Consider the following 20558-nt stretch of genomic DNA (forward strand, 5'->3'; position numbering starts at 1 on the left):
AAACCAAGGCGCAAAATAACTGCCCATGAACTGAGAAAAGTCAAGCGTGCAGCTGCCAAGATGCCACTTGCCACCAGTTTGGCCATATTTCAGAGCTGCAACATCACTGGAGTGCCCAAAAGCACAAGGTGTGCAATACTCAGAGACATGGCCAAGGTAAGAAAGGCTGAAAGACGACCACCACTGAACAAGACACACAAGCTGAAACGTCAAGACTGGGCCAAGAAATATCTCAAGACTGATTTTTCTAAGGTTTTATGGACTGATGAAATGAGAGTGAGTCTTGATGGGCCAGATGGATGGGCCCGTGGCTGGATTGGTAAAGGGCAGAGAGCTCCAGTCCGACTCAGACGCCAGCAAGGTGGAGGTGGAGTACTGGTTTGGGCTGGTATCATCAAAGATGAGCTTGTGGGGCCTTTTCGGGTTGAGGATGGAGTCAAGCTCAACTCCCAGTCCTACTGCCAGTTTCTGGAAGACACCTTCTTCAAGCAGTGGTACAGGAAGAAGTCTGCATCCTTCAAGAAAAACATGATTTTCATGCAGGACAATGCTCCATCACACGCGTCCAAGTACTCCACAGCGTGGCTGGCAAGAAAGGGTATAAAAGAAGAAAATCTAATGACATGGCCTCCTTGTTCACCTGATCTGAACCCCATTGAGAACCTGTGGTCCATCATCAAATGTGAGATTTACAAGGAGGGAAAACAGTACACCTCTCTGAACAGTGTCTGGGAGGCTGTGGTTGCTGCTGCACGCAATGTTGATGGTGAACAGATCAAAACACTGACAGAATCCATGGATGGCAGGCTTTTGAGTGTCCTTGCAAAGAAAGGTGGCTATATTGGTCACTGATTTGTTTTTGTTTTGTTTTTGAATGTCAGAAATGTATATTTGTGAATGTTGAGATGTTATATTGGTTTCACTGGTAAAAATAAATAATTGAAATGGGTATATATTTGTTTTTTGTTAAGTTGCCTAATAATTATGCACAGTAATAGTCACCTGCACACACAGATATCCCCCTAAAATAACTAAAACTAAAAACAAACTAAAAACTACTTCCAAAAATATTCAGCTTTGATATTAATGAGTTTTTTGGGTTCATTGAGAACATGGTTGTTGTTCAATAATAAAATGAATCCTCAAAAATACAACTTGGCTAATAATTCTGCACTCCCTGTATATGTTTATGTTTATTCCTACCTTGCGTGGTAGAAAACCATGACTTGTGTATGTCTACATTGTTGGTTATAAATAAAAGTTAAAAAAAAAAAAAAAAAAAAAAAAAAAGTTTTTTTACCATGGTTCTGTATACATGGAGGTTAAAGGGATATGAAACTCAAAAAAATTCTTTCATGATTTGGATAGAACATACAATTTTAAACAACTTTCCAATTTACTTCTATTATCAAATTTTCTTCATTCTCTTGGTATCTTTTGTTAAAAAGCAGGGAGATAAGCTCATGACGAGCCTGCACATATGTGAAGCACTAAATGGCAGCAGTTTTGAAAGAACGTTATACGTTTGCAAGAGCACTAGATGACAGCACTAATTCCTGCCTAGGTATCTCTTCAACACAGAATATCATAAGAACAAAGAACATTTGATCATAGAAGTAAATTGAAAAATGTTTAAAAATTGAATTCTCTGAATCACAAAGGTAAATTTTAGGTTTCATATCCCATTATACTGTACACAGATCGTTTATAAAACTGCTAGTGCTAATTTATTAGATGATACTTTAGGATTTTGCAGCAAATTAATTTATATCAATGTCTTTATGATGCAGGTTGATCTTTCGGGTACTTTGAGCATTATAGTATAATGTGCGTCTCTCCTGCACATCCAGAACCTGACGAGACTTCTTAGATAATCTCACCAGACCAGGGAGCCTTAGATTATCGGTCCCTAAGAACAGAGGAAAATGTTTAACATTCTGTAGAATTGCGGGACAAAAAGAACATGTTTTATACTAGTTAGTAGTTAATAAACTGCAAAACTAACGTAATGACAGTGGCTAACCTTGTTGTCTGCAAAATCAAGTATGGATTGGCTCCTCCAAATGAGTGGAGTTTGGCTATTAAAAAAACATTTGCAGAAAACAAGCTCATTTTGTTTGTTTAACTCCTTAAAGGGACATGAAACCCAATTTTGTTTAATGATTCAGATAGAGAATACAATTTTAAACAACTTTCTAATTTACTTCTATTATCTAATTTGCTTCATTCTCTTGGTATCATTTGTTGAAGGAGCAGCAATGCACTAATGGTTTCTAACTGAACACATGGGGGAACCAATTACAATCAATATATATATGCAGCCACCAATCAACAGCTAGAACCTAGGTTCTCTGCTGCTAGTGAGCTGGCCTAGATAAACCTTTCAGCAAAGGATAACAAGAGAAGGAAGCAAATTTAATAATAGAAGTAAATTGGAAAGTTGTTTAAAATTGTATTCTCGGTGGAGCCAGCCACCAGACAAGTAAGATGCACACAGTGTGAGCTCCGGGTCCTAACATTGATTTTGGGGGTAATTGGTGGCCTCATATGTTGATCAAGAGCCCTGCTGAATACCCTAAGGGGAACAGATTGCGGCTGGAAGCCTGAGTGATAGAGGAGTTGTGCGGGTTGAGCTGCCTAAGACACAATAATAAGCCCAGTTCTGCGAGCCTTAACAAGCAAGATGGCGTCTGTGGTAGATTGGGAAAAGACAGTCTTACGCACTCTTGAGACTTCCTTTCAGCGACTGGAATTGAAGCTGCTCAGTGTGTTAACAGAGATGACACCTAGCTGCAAGCTGACTACGCGGATTACACAAGACAAGAGTAAGGAAGTCAGAGGGACTTTACGTTAGCTGAGCAAACTGAAACCCGGGCAACAATAACGGAGGATCGGCCCTATCCTACAGGGGAGCGCAAGCAGATAATTACACAGAGAGCACAGACAGCGAGGCATCAGGCACCTATCTCCTTTCATGTCCTCAGAAGTTGTCAGCCATCTGTTCAGAGTGGAGGTGTTTTGGTGGTATCGAGGCTCAAATTGCAAGGATGCCCACAGCAGTGTTCTCCACATACTCTGGAGGAGGATCTATGTATGCCCAGAAATACTCGCGTTAGCGAGATAGCCCTAGGACTAGCTGCAGCTAAGACTAAGCTGTTACTTATCTTGAAGTCAGACTAGAAAGACTGCCCTGAGGTTATTGAGTGGTTTGACTTTCGCCTTAAGGGCTCTTCTTCTCCCAGCATTTCTAACACAAAGCGAAGAGGAATAGGCTAAGTGCTTTCAGCATATTGGGCCTTGCTTTCACATTATGTTGGCAGACAGGTTCGCAAATTGAACTGCTGATTTTAGCTTTAGAGAATGTTTGTACCCGGAGCCTTATTTATTCACTAATTAGCATTGCTAAATTGAGAACTTATCTAATGCGGACTTGAGCAACTGTTTATATTTAAAATGTAATACATTTTCGTTCTTCTGGAAACTGGTATGGTTACTGTTATGTTTAGTTTAGTTTACAAGTTTTTCAGCGAAATAATTATTATCCAATGATGACCTTAAGCCTTGTTTTAGAAATATAAGTGCACAAAGCCTATCTTGCGATACCTTTTTGGCCACACTTTACTTTGGAGGTTGGTTCTCCGTAAAAATATTCTTTACCAGGTGAAGATACATTGTGCACCTCTTTATACACAAAATGTAATGCATTTTCTTTCTTCTGGAGTATGGTTTGGATACTGCTATGGTTAGTTTAGTTTATAAATTTTTCAGTGTAATAACTGTTCATTAAACAATGGTGAACCTAAGCCTTTTTTTAAAAAAAATATATGTGCTCATAGCCTGTTCTGTTAAAACTTTTTTGACCATACTCTACTGGTAGTTGGTCCTCTGTACAACTATTCTATACAGGGGGATATGTCCTTTATGTATATAATCTATTAAGATTGCTAACATATCCATATGTCAAAAGTGTTTATTATGTACGATCCAATGTCTTGACCCTTACCATTTCTAACACTATGTAAAGTTGCTCTTGTGAGGTTTGTGTTCTCTCTTATTGTGAAGGTTCTTTTCTGATTGAAATAGCCAACTGTTGCTGGGTATAGGGTCCATACCTAGTCGGCAGGATTGGACTATGGGAGCAGAAATTAACTTCAGCTTCCAATATCTAAGGATATAAATGTACTCTCCATATAATAAAAGCACTGTCCTTATGTATTTTACCTCTACAGGGGTTGATGTGTACCCCTGAGCCTTATCTATCTTTTTTGGTATAGTGTTGATGGAATCCCACTCTGGCTTTGAACCATTATAAACCAACTTACAATAATATATTAAGCCATCTTAGGAACAGACTATAGCTCATAATTTCTTTAAAGGTCCCTTCCACCTTGTTTACCATACTATATTCTCCAGTATTTGAACATATATAAAGTACCAAACCTACAGCACCCCTTTTGTTAATAGGCACTATGAAAGTTTGCTTCTCTCTATTTTTGTATAGTTGGGTGGCTGGTCTCCTGCCTCCCCCCCTCCCCCTTCCTTACCATATGTTACTCTCTGGCGTATGTGAGTGCGTACAGAGTGCTATGCGCGGTTTCCTTTGTAAAATACCGCATTTTTCCTTTTATCCCATTACATATACTATCTTTAACTGTTTATCAGTCCTTTATATGCCTCCCATAATTCATTCCAACTAGGATACTCAGGCTTGAGAGGCTCCTATGTGCTTTCTAACTCTTATTTTTTTTTACTGTTCTTTTATATTGGGAACATCTGTCTAATGTTTATTTTTTACATCTTTCATTGGATATCTACGAAGCACTCAGTGGCCTCTATTTAACAAGGTCTGGCGGACCTGATCCGACAGTGCGGATCAGGTCCGCCAGACCTCGCCGAATACGGAGAGCAATACGCTCTCCGTATTCAGCATTGCACCAGCAGCTCACAAGAGCTGCTGGTGCAACGCCGCCCCCTGCAGACTCGCGGCCAATGGGCCGCCAGCAGGGGGGTGTCAATCAAACCGATCGGGTTGATTTCCGGCGATGTCTGTCCGCCTGCTCAGAGCAGGCGGACAGGTTATGGAGCAGCGGTCTTTGTGACCGCTGCTTCATAGCTGCTGTTTCTGGCGAGTCTGAAGACTCGCCAGAAACACGGGCCGTCAAGCTCCTTTCGGAGCTTGATAGATAGGCCCCTTTGCCTCTTGGTATGATATAAAATCAGTTATATATATCTTTAGAATATTTCATAGTAAGAAAAAAATTGAAAATAAGAGATTTAGTCTGTTTTATGCATATTTAAATCTTTCTGTGACGCTACAGATACGACTTTACAGTGTTTACAATATGCATGTTAATATTTGTTTCTTCTTGTATTCATGCATCTCTTGATGCATCCCATGTATGTTGTATTGTCTTTAACCTTAATAAAAATTATTTAAAAAAAAAAAATGTATTCTCTATCTGAATCATGAAAGAAAATTTTGGGGTTTTATGTCCCTTTAATAACCAGTGATGTACCCTGTACGTCACTTGTCTTTCTATGGGGGTGTCTTATTCAATAGCTTGGCCTCACCGCCAGAGGAGAGACCACGCTATTTTAGCAAGCCTGCAGGGGGGAAGGGAGGGTCTAGTAGTGCGTTCTTGCTGCTCGCGTCAAGACCCGCGCTATTATTCCCAAATAATCCCTTAAAGGGACATTAAACACTAAGGGCTAGATAACAAGTGAGGCACAATCGCCTTTTACACCTCAATCCTTACCGTGATCTAAAAACTTTGGTTAACTGTTTTCCGAAACTATAAAGTTGCACAAAACACATTAATACTTTACAAAGTACACTTACACTCATAAACAAACTATTAACCCCTAAATCACCACCCCCTACATCACAAACACTAAACTATACTATTAACCCCTAAACTGCCATCCCTCCACATCGCAAAGTACCTTAAAACATGCAAACATTCCATGTTTATATATATATAGATATATATATATATATATATATATATACACATACATACATATACATGTATATATTATTCTCAGGCTAATATTTGCTCTGTCTGAATACATAATTCAATCAATGATTTATTTCGTGTTTAATGTCCCTTTAAAATTGGGATCTTAGTCACACAATATTGCCATATTCTACTTAGCCAGCCACTAACTTCCAAGGTATCTCAATGTTGACTGGTCCTAACACTACAGTACTTTGCATTTTTTGGGCTGAATCATTCCTGCTTTTTCTCTTTATATTAGAACAAAACTCTCTGACTTTATATACAACTCCTATACACAGATTCAGTCCATATTGTGAGAGTAGGATCCCAATTTTAATATAAAAGCATAGGATTTTTGCAGCATTTAAAAATGTTTTATTTATTTACAAGTGGATGTGCACCAACACCCCCTGTTTTGTTTAATTATTTGGTCTCATTGGCTGCACTTTCAAAGATGTATTTAAACGCTATTGTTGTAAGGTGTGCTAATTAGCACCCCTATATACACACATAAATATATACATACATTATATATACTGTACTGTGTGTGTGTATATACTGTATATATATATATATATAAATAAAACTACTGTTGATAACACTATTGTGTTTAACACCAACCAATAAACAAGTGCTGTCCAGGGTATTAAACCAAAAATTGGCTGGCTCCTTAGCTTAGATGTCATCTTTTTCAAATAAAGATAGCAAGAGAATGAAGAAAAATTGATAATATGAGTAAATGAGAAAGTTGCTTAAAATTACTGCTCTATCTGAATCACAAAAAAATGTTTTGGGGTTCAGTGTCCCTTTAAGTCTACAATCAACTAAAATAAGATAGAATCAATATAACAGCAAATGTGAAACATACAATAATGAAACATAAATGCAAAGTCTTATCTGAGTCCATAAAAAAAACATCTTTGTGGCTCGGGGAAAATGAAGAACCCAAATGGATTGGGTGTACTGGATCTTGAATCTGGGCTGCTCCTCTCAAGTTGAAAACAAATCCAAAGAAGAAAATCTGTGAAAGAAGATCACAAGACAGAGGGCGCCTCCTAGTGTAATACTGTGATTACAGAGAAATATGCAGATATCTTGTGTTGTTGATATACTCACAAGAGCGGCAGCACCCTATTGTGCTAAGTAAAGCGTACTGGGAGCTCTCAGTGTCCCAGCTCACTGGTCCCAAGCTAGGGAGCCTGAGTGTCTAAACTCTCGGTATCAGCTCCCAATCGGATCAGAAAAAGCTCAGGCTTCCAATGTGTTCAAAATATAGTTTATTAAAGTCAGAAATAAAAACTAAGGGTGTAAACTCTCACCCAAAGTGTATAAACATGATGTAAAAAGTAAATTTATGCTTACCTGATAAATTAATTTCTTCTACGATATGACGAGTCCACGGATTTCATCCTCACTTGTGGGATTTATATAGCTCCTCCCTCCTCTCCACCCCCAGTCATTCGACCGAAGTTAGGAAGAGAAAGGAAAAGCTAAAGGTGCAGAGGTGACTGAAGTTTACAAAAAATAAATATAACCTAAATCTGTCTTAAAATAACAGGGTGGGCCATGGACTCGTCAAATCGTAGAAGAAATTAATTTATCAGGTAAGCATAAATTTACTTTTCTTCTACAAGATATGACGAGTCCACGGATTTCATCCTTACGCGTGGGATACAATACCAAAGCTACAGGACACGGATGAAAGGGAGAGAACAAGACAGGAACCTAAACGGAAGGCACCACTGCTTGAAGAACCTTTCTCCCAAAACCAGCCTCAGAAGAAGCAAAAGTATCAAATTTGGAAAATTTGGAAAAAGTGTGAAGAGACGACCAAGTCGCAGCCTTGCAAATCTGTTCAACAGAAGCATCGTTTTTAAATGCCCATGAGGAAGCCACAGCCCTAGTAGAATGAGCCGTAATTCTTTCAGGAGGCTGCTGTCCAGCAGTCTCATACGCCAGGCGGATGATACTCTTCAGCCAAAAAGAAAGAGAGGTAGCCGTAGCTTTCTGACCCCTACGCTTTCCAGAACAAACAATGAATAATGAAGAAGATTGACGGAAATCCTTAGTCACCTGCAAGTAAAACTTCATGGCATGGACCACGTCTAAGTTATGCAACAGACACTCCTTCTTAGAAGAAGGATTAGGACATAAAGAAGGAACAACAATTTCCTGATTAATATTCTTATTTGAAACAACCTTAGGGAGGAACCCAGGTTTGGTACGTAAAACCACCTTATCAGAATGGAAGATAAGATAAGGCGAGTCACATTGTAACGCTGAAAGCTCTGAAACTCTAAGAGCAGAAGAAATAGCAACCAAAAATAAAACTTTCCAAGATAACAACTTAATATCTATGGAATGCATGGGTTCAAACAGAACCCCTTGAAGAACACTAAGAACTAAATTCAAACTCCAAGGTGGAGCAATTGGTCTAAATACAGGCTTAATTCTGGTTAGAGCCTGACAAAAAGACTGAACGTCTGGAACATCAGCCAAACGTTTGTGAAGCAAAATTGACAAGGCAGAAATCTGTCCCTTTAAGGAACTTGCTGATAACCCTTTCTCCAATCCTTCTTGGAGAAAAGACAGAATCCTAGGAATCCTAACCTTACTCCATGAGTAACCTTTGAATTCACACCAAAAAAGATATTTACGCCGTACCTTATGATAAATCTTTCTAGTGACAGGCTTACATGCCTGAATCAATGTATCAATGACCGCTTCAGAGAAACCCCACTTAGATAAAATCAAGCGTTCAATCTCCAAGCAGTCAGCTGCAGAGAAATTAGATTTAGATGATGGAAAGGACCTTGAATGAGAAGGTCCTGTCTCACTGGGAGTTTCCACGGAGGCAGAGAGGACATGTCCACTAGATCTGCATACCAAGTCCTGCGTGGCCACGCAGGCGCGATTAGAATTACGGAAGCTCTCTCCTGTTTGATCCGAGCAATCACCCGGGGAAGGAGAGGAAACGGTGAAAACACATAAGCCAGGTTGAACGTCCAAGGCACTGCCAAGGCATCTATTAGTTCGGCCTGAGGATCTCTCGACCTGGAGCCGTATCTTGGGAGCTTGGCATTCTGTCGAGACGCCATCAGATCCAACTCCGGTTTGCCCCATCGAAGAATCAGAGAGGCAAATACCTCCGGATGGAGTTCCCACTCCCCCGGATGAAAAGCCTGACGGCTTAAATAATCCCCTTCCCAGTTGTCCACTCCTGGGATATAGATTGCTGAAAGATAACAAGAGTGGGTCTCCGCCCATTGAATTATCTTGGATACTTCTGACATCGCTAAGGAACTCCTCGTTCCTCCCTGATGATTGATGTAAGCCACAGTCGTGATGTTGTCCGACTGGAACCTGATGAATTTGGCCGAAGCCAACTGAGGCCACGCCTGAAGCGCATTAAATATTGCTCTGAATTCCAGAATGTTGATTGGAAGTAGAGCCTCCAACTGAGTCCATACACCCTGAGCTCTCAGGGAATTCCAGACTGCACCCCAGCCTAGAAGACTGGCGTCCGTTGTCACTATGACCCATGAGGGTCTGTGGAAACACGTCCCCTGGGACAGATGATCCTGCTTCAACCACCAAAGAAGAGAGTTTCTGGTCTCTTGATCCAGATTTATCAGAGGAGACAAATTTGAATAGTCCCCATTCCACTGACCGAGCATGCACAGTTGCAGTGGTCTGAGATGAAACCGAGCAAATGGAATGATGTCCATTGCTGCCACCATCAATCCAATTACCTCCATACACTGGGCCACTGATGGCCGAGGATTGGACTGAAGGGTTCGACAAGTATTTATAATTTTTGATTTTCTGACCTCCGTCAGAAAAATCTTCATTGCTACAGAATCTATCAGCGTTCCCAGGAAGGGAACCCTTGTCTGAGGGATTAGTGAACTCTTTTCTAGATTCACTTTCCAACATTTCTCAGAAAGGATAACACTGTGTCTGTATGAGACTTTGTTAGATGATAAGTCGACGCCTGAATCAAGATATCGTCCAGATAAGGCGCCACTGCTATACCCCGCGGCCTGAGAACCGCCAGAAGGGACCCTAGAAGCTATGTGAAGATCCTGGGTGCTGTGGCCAACCCGAAGGGAAGAGCCACAAACTGAAAATGTTTGTCCAGAAAGGCAAACCTTAGGTATTGATGATGATCCTTGTGAATAGGAATATGAAGGTATGCATCCTTCAAGTCCCCGGTAGTCATATATTGACCCTCCTGGATCAATGGTAAAATTGTTTGGATAGTTTCCATCTTGAATGATGGAACTCTGAGAAACTTGTTTAGACTCTTGAGATCTAAAATGGGTCAGACAGTTTCCTCTTTTTTGGGAACCACAAAGAGATTTGAGTAAAACCCCTGCCCTTGTTCCAGTATTGGAACAGGACGAATTACTCCCATAGTAGAGAGGTCTTTTATACAATTTAAGAACGCCTCTCTTTTTATCTGGTCTACAGACATTCTTGAAAGAAGAAATCTCCCTCTTGGGAGAAATCCCTTGAATTCCAGTTGATACCCGTGGGTCACAATTTCCAGTGCCCAGGGGTCCTGAACATCTCTTGCCCAAGCCTGTGCAAAGAGAGACAATCTGCCCCCTACTAGATCCGGTCCCGGATCGGGGGCCGCCCCTTCATGCTGTCTTGGTAGCAGCAGTGGGCTTTTTGGGTTGCTTACCCTTGTTCTAAGCCTGGTTGGGTCTCCAGACGGACTTGGCCTGAGCAAAATTCCCTTCCTGCTTTGTGGAGGAAGAGGAAGAAGAGGGTACTCCTTTAAAGTTCCAAAAGGAAAGAAAATTATTTTGTTTACCCCTATTCTTAACAGACTTATCCTGAGGTAGAGCATGACCTTTACCTCCAGTAATGTCAGAAATTATTTCCTTCAGCTCAGGCCCGAATAGGGTCTTACCCTTGAAAGGAAAAGCCAAGAGCTTTGACTTAGATGACACATCAGCAGACCACGATTTTAACCATAACGCTCTTCGCGCTAAAATGGCAAATCTTGCATTTCTAGCCGCCAATTTAGCAATTTGAAAGGCGGCATCTGTGACAAAAGAATTAGCTAGCTTGAGAGCCTTAATTCTATCTAAAATATACTCTAAGGGGGTCTCAACTTTAAGAGACTCTTCCAAGGCATCAAAACAGAAAGCCACTGCAGTAGTCACTGGAACAATGCAGGCTGTTCATTGTAAAAGGAAACCCTGATGAATAAATAACTTCTTTAGAAGACCCTCTTATTTTTTATCCATGGGGTCTTTGAAGGCTCAACTGTCCTCAATAGGAATAGTTGTACGTTTAGCCAGGGTAGATATAGCTCCCTCCACCTTAGGGACAGTCTGCCAAGATTCCCGAATGGTGTCTGAAATGGGATCCATTTTCTTAAAATTAGGAGGGGGGGAAAACGGTATACCCGTTCTATCCCACTACTTAATAATCTCTGAAATTTTCTTAGGAACCGGAAAAACATCAGTGTAAGTGGGTACTTCTAGATATTTGTCCATTTTACACAATTTCTCTGGTGGAACCATAATAGGGTCACAGTCATCCAGAGTCGCCAATACCTCCCGAAGTAACAGGCGGAGATGTTCTAGCTTAAATTTAAAGGACATAACGTCCGAATCTGTCTGAGGTAACATACTTCCAGGGTCCGAAAGTTCTCCCTCAGACAAAATTTCCCTGACCCCCAACTCAGATCCCTGTGAGGGCACATCGGAAATAGCCAACAAAGCATCAGAGGACTCAGTATTGACATTAATTCCTGTCCTACTGCATTTACCCTGTAACACTTTTAACTTAGATAATACCTCTGTAAGGGTAGTTGACATAACTGCAGCCATATCCTGCAGAGTAAAAGAATTAGACGCATTTGAGGAACTCGGCGTCGCATGCGTGGGCGTTAATGGTTGTGACACTTGGGGAGAATTAGATGACATATCCTGATTCTCTTCAGACTGAGAATCATCCTTAGGCACACTTTCTTTACATAAAATATGCTTTTTACATTGTAAGGCCCTTTCAGTACAAGAGGTACACATAGTAAGAGGGGGTTCCACAATGGCTTCTAAACACATAGAACAAGGAGTTTCCTCAAGTTCAGACATGTTAAACAGACTAGCAATAGCCACAATAGTCGTAAATAACCTTATTTGATTAAAAAAAAAAAAACGTACTGCGCCTTTAAGAAATAAAAAGCGCAACAATTTTTTCAAATTGCCCTAAAAGCGTTCTTATCGCTAAACAATTGTAAATAACAGTTTAATTGTTTTAAAAATTATTGCACCCTATGAGCAAAAGTGAAATAACCCTTTAAGGAGACATTTTTATTCAAAAAATATACTTAAATAATGAAAATAGACCCTAAAATTAGACTCGACAACGATCCGGAGACTGGAAAATAACTTTAGGCCCCACCGGAGCTGATGCCTGCTGCCTTCCTAGTGAGAGGAAACTGTGCGTCTGAGCCTGCAAAACAGGCCCACCCATCATGGACGTCGCATCTACAAACTGACTAACCGCATGGGAAGCGGTTTGAAATAATGCCATGTGGTCCCCAGTACATAACATAAAACTGCAGCCCTGAATAATAAAAAATACATAAGTTAAGCTGCCTCTCCCAGTGTCAAGCCCCAATATAAATATTGCCAAAGTAAATAACAATATGTATAGAAACCAATAGACCTTTCAGTAACACCCTCAGTTTCATATAGGTCTACTTCTTACCCCTTCCCTTGCAGGGAAACAAATGTCAGCCAATTCTGATATAACAAGTCTCCTCAGAAATAAAAGACTGAACATGCCTCAATGTTGCTTAAAGCATGACACCGTTCTCCACACTGAAGATTTTCTTGCACTACCTTCAGAAACTCTGTGGGAACCAGAATGGATCTTAGTAACTTCTGCTAAGATCATCAACCTCAGGGCAGAAAATTTTCTTCATTCCTTATCCATTTCTCCCTGAGGAAAATAGTACTCGCCGGTACCATTTTAAAATAAAAAACTTCTTGATTGAAGAATCTAAAACTAACACCTCACTTTACCTCTTCCTATTACTAACACAGGCAAAGAGAATGACTGGGGGTGGAGAGGAGGGAGGAGCTATATATACAGCTCTGCTGTGGTGCTCTTTGCCACTTCCTGTTAGCAGGAGGTTAAATCCCACAAGTAAGGATGAAATCCGTGGACTCATCATATCTTGTAGAAGAAATACAGATTACAATGTGTTTCTCAGCTGTGCTAGCTGTTTCATCAGGTATCTGATGAAACAGCTAGCACAGCTGAGAAACGCGATCCGGAGCGGATACCGGGAGTTTGCACACTCTTGATCCCTAGCTTGGAACCAGTGAGCTGGGACACTGAGAGATCCCAGTACGCTCTACTTAGCACAATAGGGTGCTGCCGCTCTTGTGAGTATATCAACAACACAAGATATCTGCATATTTCTCCATAATCATAGTATTACACTAGGAGGTGCCCTCTGTCTTGTGATCTTCTTTCACAGATTTTCTTTTATATATATATATATATATATATATATACACACACGTACACAGTACTGTCCTAAAGTCTTAGGCCACCATTAGATCCGTTGTTTTAGCAATGGTATAATAACCATATATTATTTCTCAGTCTCTTTATTAGAATACAACCCTAAAATACAGGATATTTGTATGCAAAATGAGAAACAAGAGCGCAAACTCCAACTCAAGTGAAATTTTATTACAACAAACAGCAAGCGCTGTAACATATGCACTTACTGGATATCAGTGAAAAAAGCATGTCTCAACACACAGTGTCAGGTGAGCTCCGGCGGAATCTCCCAAAAAGCCTCTCTCAGGTGTCACGTGTCAGAGGTTCAGTCTTTGGTCCCTAGTTATCAAGCCGTCAACCTCAAATACACTGGAATTCCGCAGCGTATTTGTGGCGAGGCTGATTCGCCTTAGTTATCAAGCCCTGCTGCCCGGCAAAAGTAGAATTTAGTGACGTAAGCTTCGATCCGCCGGGCTCAGTCCGACACAGATCAATTCTTACATCACTCCAGATGTTCCGAACACAAGTTCGGCACAATCTGACTACTTTTGCTAGTTATAAAAAAACTAGCAGGTACGCTCGGCACTTTTCCGGCCCAGCGTACCTGGTTTTCAATCTGCCGCCCTGGAGGCGGCGGATCCCATAGGAATCAATGGGAGTCTGACCATAGCGAAAGCTCATGTTCGCTGCTGCCCGACATCCCATTGATTCCTATGGGAAATGTGTACACCTAACACCCTAACATGTACCCCGAGTCTAAATACCCCTAATCTGCCCCCCCTACACTGCCGCAACTAAATACATTTATTACCCCCTAAACCGCCGCTCCCGGACCCCGCTGCAACCTACATTATACATATTAACCCCTAATCTGCCGCCCCCTATACTGCCGCAACTAAATAAAGTTATTCCCCCCTAAACCGCCGCTCCCGGACCCCGCCGCAACTATAATAAATATGTTAACCCCTAAACCGCCGCTCCCGGACCCCGCCGCCACCTACATAATACCTATTAACCCCTATCCCACTACACCGCCGCTACCTATAATAAATGTATTAACCCCTATCCTGCCGATCCCGGACCCCGCCGCAACTAAATTGTTTAACTCCTAAACCGCCGCTCCCGGACCCCGCCGCCAACTATAGTAAACTTATTAACCCCTAATCTGCCCCCCCTACACCATCGCCACCTATAATAAATTTATTAACCCCTATCCTGCCCCCCCTATACCGCCGCAACCTATAATAAATTTATTAACCCCTATAGCTCCCCCCCTACACCGCCGCCACTATAATAAAATGATTAACCCCTAAACCTAAGTCTAACCCTAACACCCACCTAATTTAAATATTAATTAAATACATCTAAATATTATAACTCTTATTAACTAAATTAATCCTATTTAAAACTAAATACTTACCTTTAAAATAAACCCTAATATAGCTACAATATAAATAATAATTATATTGTATCTATCTTAGGATTTATTTTTATTTTACAGGCAAATTTCAATTTATTTTAACTAGGTACAATAGCTATTAAATAGTTAATAACTATTTAAAAGCTACATAGCTAAAATAAAGAGAAATTTACCTGTAAAATAAAAACTAACCTAAGTTACAATTACACCTAACACTACACTATCATTAAATAAATTATTCCTATTTAAAACTAAATACTTACCTGTAAAATAAACCCTAAGATAGCTACAATGTAAAAATAATTACATTGTAGCTATTTTAGGATTTATATTTATTTTACAGGTAACTTTGTATTTCTTTTAGCTAGTTAGAATAGTTATTAAATAGTTATTAACTATTTAATATCTACCTAGCTAAAAGAAATACAAAATTACCTGTAAAATAAATCCTAACCTAAGTTACAATTAAACCTAACACTACACTATCATTAAATAAATTAAATTAATTAACTACAAATACCTACAATTAAATACAATTAAATAAACTAACTAAAGTACAAAAAAATTAAAAAAAAATAAGTTACAAAAAATAAAAAAAAATAAGTTACAAATAGTGATGTCGCGAACCTAAAATTTTCGAATCGCGAACGGCGGACTCGAACTTCCGGTATTGTTCGCGAACGCGCGAACCGCCATTGAATTCAATAGGCAGGCGAACTTTAAAACCTACACGGACTCTTTCTGGCCACAATAGTGATGGAAAAGTTGTTTCAAGGGTACTAACACCTGGACTGTCGCATGCTGGAGGGCGATCCCTGGCAAAACTCCCATGGAAAATTACATAGTTTATGCAGAGTCTGCTTTTAAGCCATAATGGGTCTAAATCAACTAACATTCCCAAAGTGTCTGTCTCAAAACATCCCGGACAGAAGATAGATTGATAGATAGGATAGATAGATATACATAGATTGATAGTTAGATAGAATAGATAGAAGAGAAATAGATAGATTTGTTATATATATAATTACCCTAATAAATTCTAATAATCAAACATGCGTTCTTGGACCCAACTAGCTTGTGTTAATTAGTACTTTTCTTAGCACTTTAATCCCTGTTCCCCCCCCCCTATCGGGGGTGTTCACAGAAATATGATTGCTGACAACAATTGGCTAGGTGGGGGCCTGGCTCACAGCAGGCTGCAAGGCAGGAGGAAAGTGCTATTCAATGGCACCAGCAAACTGAGGATTCAAATCAAAGCAACTATTACCAAAAATTTTAATTTTTAATTATTAGAATACTGTCACAACAAATATGATTTGTGTAAATATTTTTTAAGTAGGCCTGGCACACAGGCTTGGAAGGCTGTAGAAAAGTGCAATTCTAGGGCACGAGCAAACTGAGGATTAAGATCAACACAAAAAAATTTTTTTATTTAAATTAATAACTATACTGTCTGTGACAACAATTATGATTGGTGTAAATAGTTGGCTAGACGGCCTGGCACAAAAGGCTGGCAGTGGCAGGCAGGAGGTAAATGAAATTCAATGGCACTAGGAGACTGAATATTTGCAGTCCAAAAAATTATGATTTTTTTTTTTTTAATTACTGTTACAAGAATTGTGATTGGTGCCACTAATTGGCTACTTGGGTCAGGCAGACAGGCTGGCAGATATGAGTCGTGGATGGTAGGTAGGGCAGCAATTTAACACAGTATGCTGTGTAAGTGACAAAAACACAGGACTGATAGAAAATTAAGTTACATTACACTAGCAAAATATTTTAAAATTTTAGATTTTAATATTAAAATTATGTTAAGAAGTGCAATGCACATATGACTCTATGAGTGGTCGCACTGGCTGGCTGCTACGTAGGGCAGCAATTATAACAACAGTATGCTGTGTAAGTCAGATAGACAGTTAGACACAGGCCTGATAGAAAATACAATTACATTACACTAGCATAATGATTTAAAGAATTTTTCTTGGAAATTTTAAGAAAAAGGTTAAGCACATACATATGAGTCGTGGCTGATAGCCTTGGAAGGGCAGCTATTAAAAACAGTAGGCTCTGTAAGTCGGATACACACACGCCTGATAGAAAATACTATTAGATTACACTAGAAAAATGATTGAAATTATTTTTTTGGGGGGGAAATTAAAAAAAGGTTAAACACATATGAGTCGTGGCTCATAGACTAGGGAGGGCAGCAAGTAAACACAGTAGGTTCTCTATGTCAGCAAAACACACAGGCCGGATAGAAAATTATATTAGATTACACTAGCAAACAAATTTAAACTTTTTTTTTTATATATTAAAATTAAGGTGAAGGAGAATGGATATGAGTGCTGGGTGGCTGCCTGGCACAGACCAATTAACCAAAAGACTGAAAAAAAAAAGAGGTATATTAATGCTGAGTGAGCCTGACAGACACAGGCATGATAGTAAATGTAATTAGATTACACTAGAAAAATATTTTTTTGTGTTTTTTTTTTTTTTTAAATAAAAATAATGTTATAAACGGATATTAACACTGGTGGCTGCTGGCTGGCACAGAGCAATGAACCAGAGTATATGCTGTGTGACACTGGCCTGATAGAAAATGAAAAAAAATTACACTAGAAAAATAATTATATTTTTGGGTTAGTTAAATTTAAACTAATGTTGTTAGGGAGATATCAGTGGTGGCAGTAATCACAGCATATGCTGTGAGCCTTAAACACACAGCTGAAAGCCAGGCAAATGCTAATAAAAAAAAAACGACAAAAAAAAAAAAAAAGGCACGAAATATAGCCCTAAAAAGGGCTTTTTGGGGTGCTGTGCTTGCAGCAGAGATGAGTGGAGTCCTTCTGGACTGTCAATACAGTAGCCTAGCTATGTTTTTCCTATTAATGTCAGGAGCAAAAACACAACACGTCCTCTCATTAAGAAAGCAAGGTCGTTATGAGTCTAAAATGGCGGATTCCGAGTAGCTGGGAGTGTCTGTGAGGGAGTGTCTGATGTTGATTGGCTCTAATGTGTCAGGCGGCTGTGACATAAAGGGTCAAAGTTTCCACAATGATGACACATAGGGGCGGATCGAACATCGCCATGTGTTCGCCCACAAACGCGAACGCGAACAAGCTATGTTCGCTGTGAACCGTTCGCGGGCGAACAGTTCGGGACATCACTAGTTACAAACATTTAAAAAATATTACAACAATTTTAAGCTACTTACACCTAATCTAAGTCCCCTAATAAAATAACAAAGCTCCCCAAAATAAAAAAATGCCCTACCTTATTCTACATTAAAAAGTTAACAGCTCTATTACCTTACCAGCCCTTAAAAGGGCCTTTTGCGGGGCATGCCCCAAAGAAATCAGCTCTTTTGCCTGTAAAAAAAAATTACAACCCCCCCAACATTAAAACCCACCACCCACACACACCCCTACTCTAACCCAAACCCCCCTTAAATAAACCTAACACTACCCCCCTGAAGATCATCCTACCTTTAGCCGTCTTGAGCCAGCCGACCACCGATGGAACAGAAGAGGACATCCGCAGCGGCCGAAGTCATCATCCAAGGGGCGCTGAAGAAGTCTTCCATCCGATTGAAGTCATCATCCAAGGGGCGCTGAAGAGGTCTTCCATCCGATTGAAGTCTTCATCCAGGCGGCGTCTTCAATCTTCATCCATCCGGAGCGGAGCCATCTTCAGACGAGCCGACGCGAAGCCATCTTCTTCCACCGATGACTTCCCAACGAATGACGGTTCCTTTAAGTGATGTCATCCAAGATGGCGTCCCTCGAATTCCGATTGGCTGATAGGATTCTATCAGCCAATCGGAATTAAGGTAGGAAAAATCTGATTGGCTGATTGAATCAGCCAATCAGATTGAGCTCGCATTCTATTGGCTGTTCCGATCAGCCAATCGGAATTCGAGGGACGCCATCTTGGATGACGTCACTTAAAGGAACCATGATTCGTCGGGAAGTCGTCGGTGGAAGAAGATGGCTCCGCATCGGCTCGTCTGAAGATGGCTCTGCTCCGCTCCGGATGGATGAAGATTGAAGACGACGCCTGGATGAAGACTTCAATCGGATGGAAGACCTCTTCATCGCCCCTTGGATGATGACTTCAATCGGATGGAAGACTTCTTCAGCGCCCCTTGGATGATGACTTTGGCCACTGCGGATGTCCTCTTCTGTTCCATCGGTGGTCGGCTGGCTGAAGACGGCTAAAGGTAGGATGATCTTCAGGCGGGTAGTGTTAGGTTTATTTAAGGGGGGTTTGGGTTAGAGTAGGGGTGTGTGGGTGGTGGGTTTTAATGTTGGGGGGGGTTGTAATTTTTTTTTACAGGCAAAAGAGCTGATTTCTTTGGGGCATGCCCCGAAAAAGGCCCTTTTAAGGGCTGGTAAGGTAATAGAGCTGTTAACTTTTTAATGTAGAATAGGGTAGGGCATTTTTTTATTTTGGGGGGCTTTGTTATTTTATTAGGGGGCTTAGATTATGTGTAAGTATCTTAAAATTGTTGTAATATTTTTTAAATGTTTGTAACTTATTTTTTTTTATTTTTTGTAACTTAGTTTTTTTTATTTTTTGTACTTTAGTTAGTTTATTTAATTGTATTTAATTGTAGTTATTTGTAGTTAATTAATTTAATTTATTTAATGATAGTGTAGTGTTAGGTTTAATTGTAACAGGTTAGGATTTATTTTACAGGTAATTTTGTATTTCTTTTAGCTAGGTAGATATTAAATAGTTAATAACTATTTAATAACTATTCTAACTAGCTAAAATAAATACAAAGTTACCTGTAAAATATATATAAATCCTAAAATAGCTACAATGTAATTATTAATTACATTGTAGCTATCTTAGGGTTTATTTTACAGGTAAGTATTTAGTTTTAAATAGGAATAATTTATTTAATGATAGTGTAGTGTTAGGTGTAATTGTAACTTAGGTTAGTTTTTATTTTACAGGTAAATTTCTCTTTATTTTAGCTAGGTAGCTATTAAATAGTTATTAACTATTTAATAGCTATTGTACCTAGTTAAAATAAATTGAAATTTGCCTGTAAAATAAAAATAAATCCTAAGATAGATACAATATAATTATTATTTATATTGTAGCTATATTAGGGTTTATTTTAAAGGTATTTAGTTTTAAATAGGATTAATTTAGTTAATAAGAGTTATAATATTTAGATGTATTTAATTAATATTTAAGTTAGGTGGGTGTTAGGGTTAGACTTAGGTTTAGGGGTTAACATATTTATTATAGTTGAGGCGGTGTAGGGGGGGCAGGATAGTGGTTAATAAATGTATTATAGGTGGCGGCGGTGTAGGGGGGGGCAGGATAGGGGTTAATAAATTTATTATAGGTGGCGACGGTGTAGGGGGGGGCAGATTAGGGGTCAATAAGTTTAATATAGGTGGCGGCGGGGTCCGGGAGCAGCGGTTTAGGGGTTAAACAATTTATTTAGTTGTGGCGGGGTCCGGGATCGGCAGGATAGGGGTTAAAAATTTATTATAGGTGGCGGCGGTATAGGGGGGGGCAGGATAGGGGTTACTAGGTATAATGTAGGTGGCGGTGGGCTCCGGGAGCGGCGGTTTAGGGGT

The sequence above is a fragment of the Bombina bombina genome, chromosome 7, assembly GCF_027579735.1.
Source record: "Bombina bombina isolate aBomBom1 chromosome 7, aBomBom1.pri, whole genome shotgun sequence".
NCBI classification, from domain to species: Eukaryota; Metazoa; Chordata; class Amphibia; order Anura; family Bombinatoridae; genus Bombina; species Bombina bombina.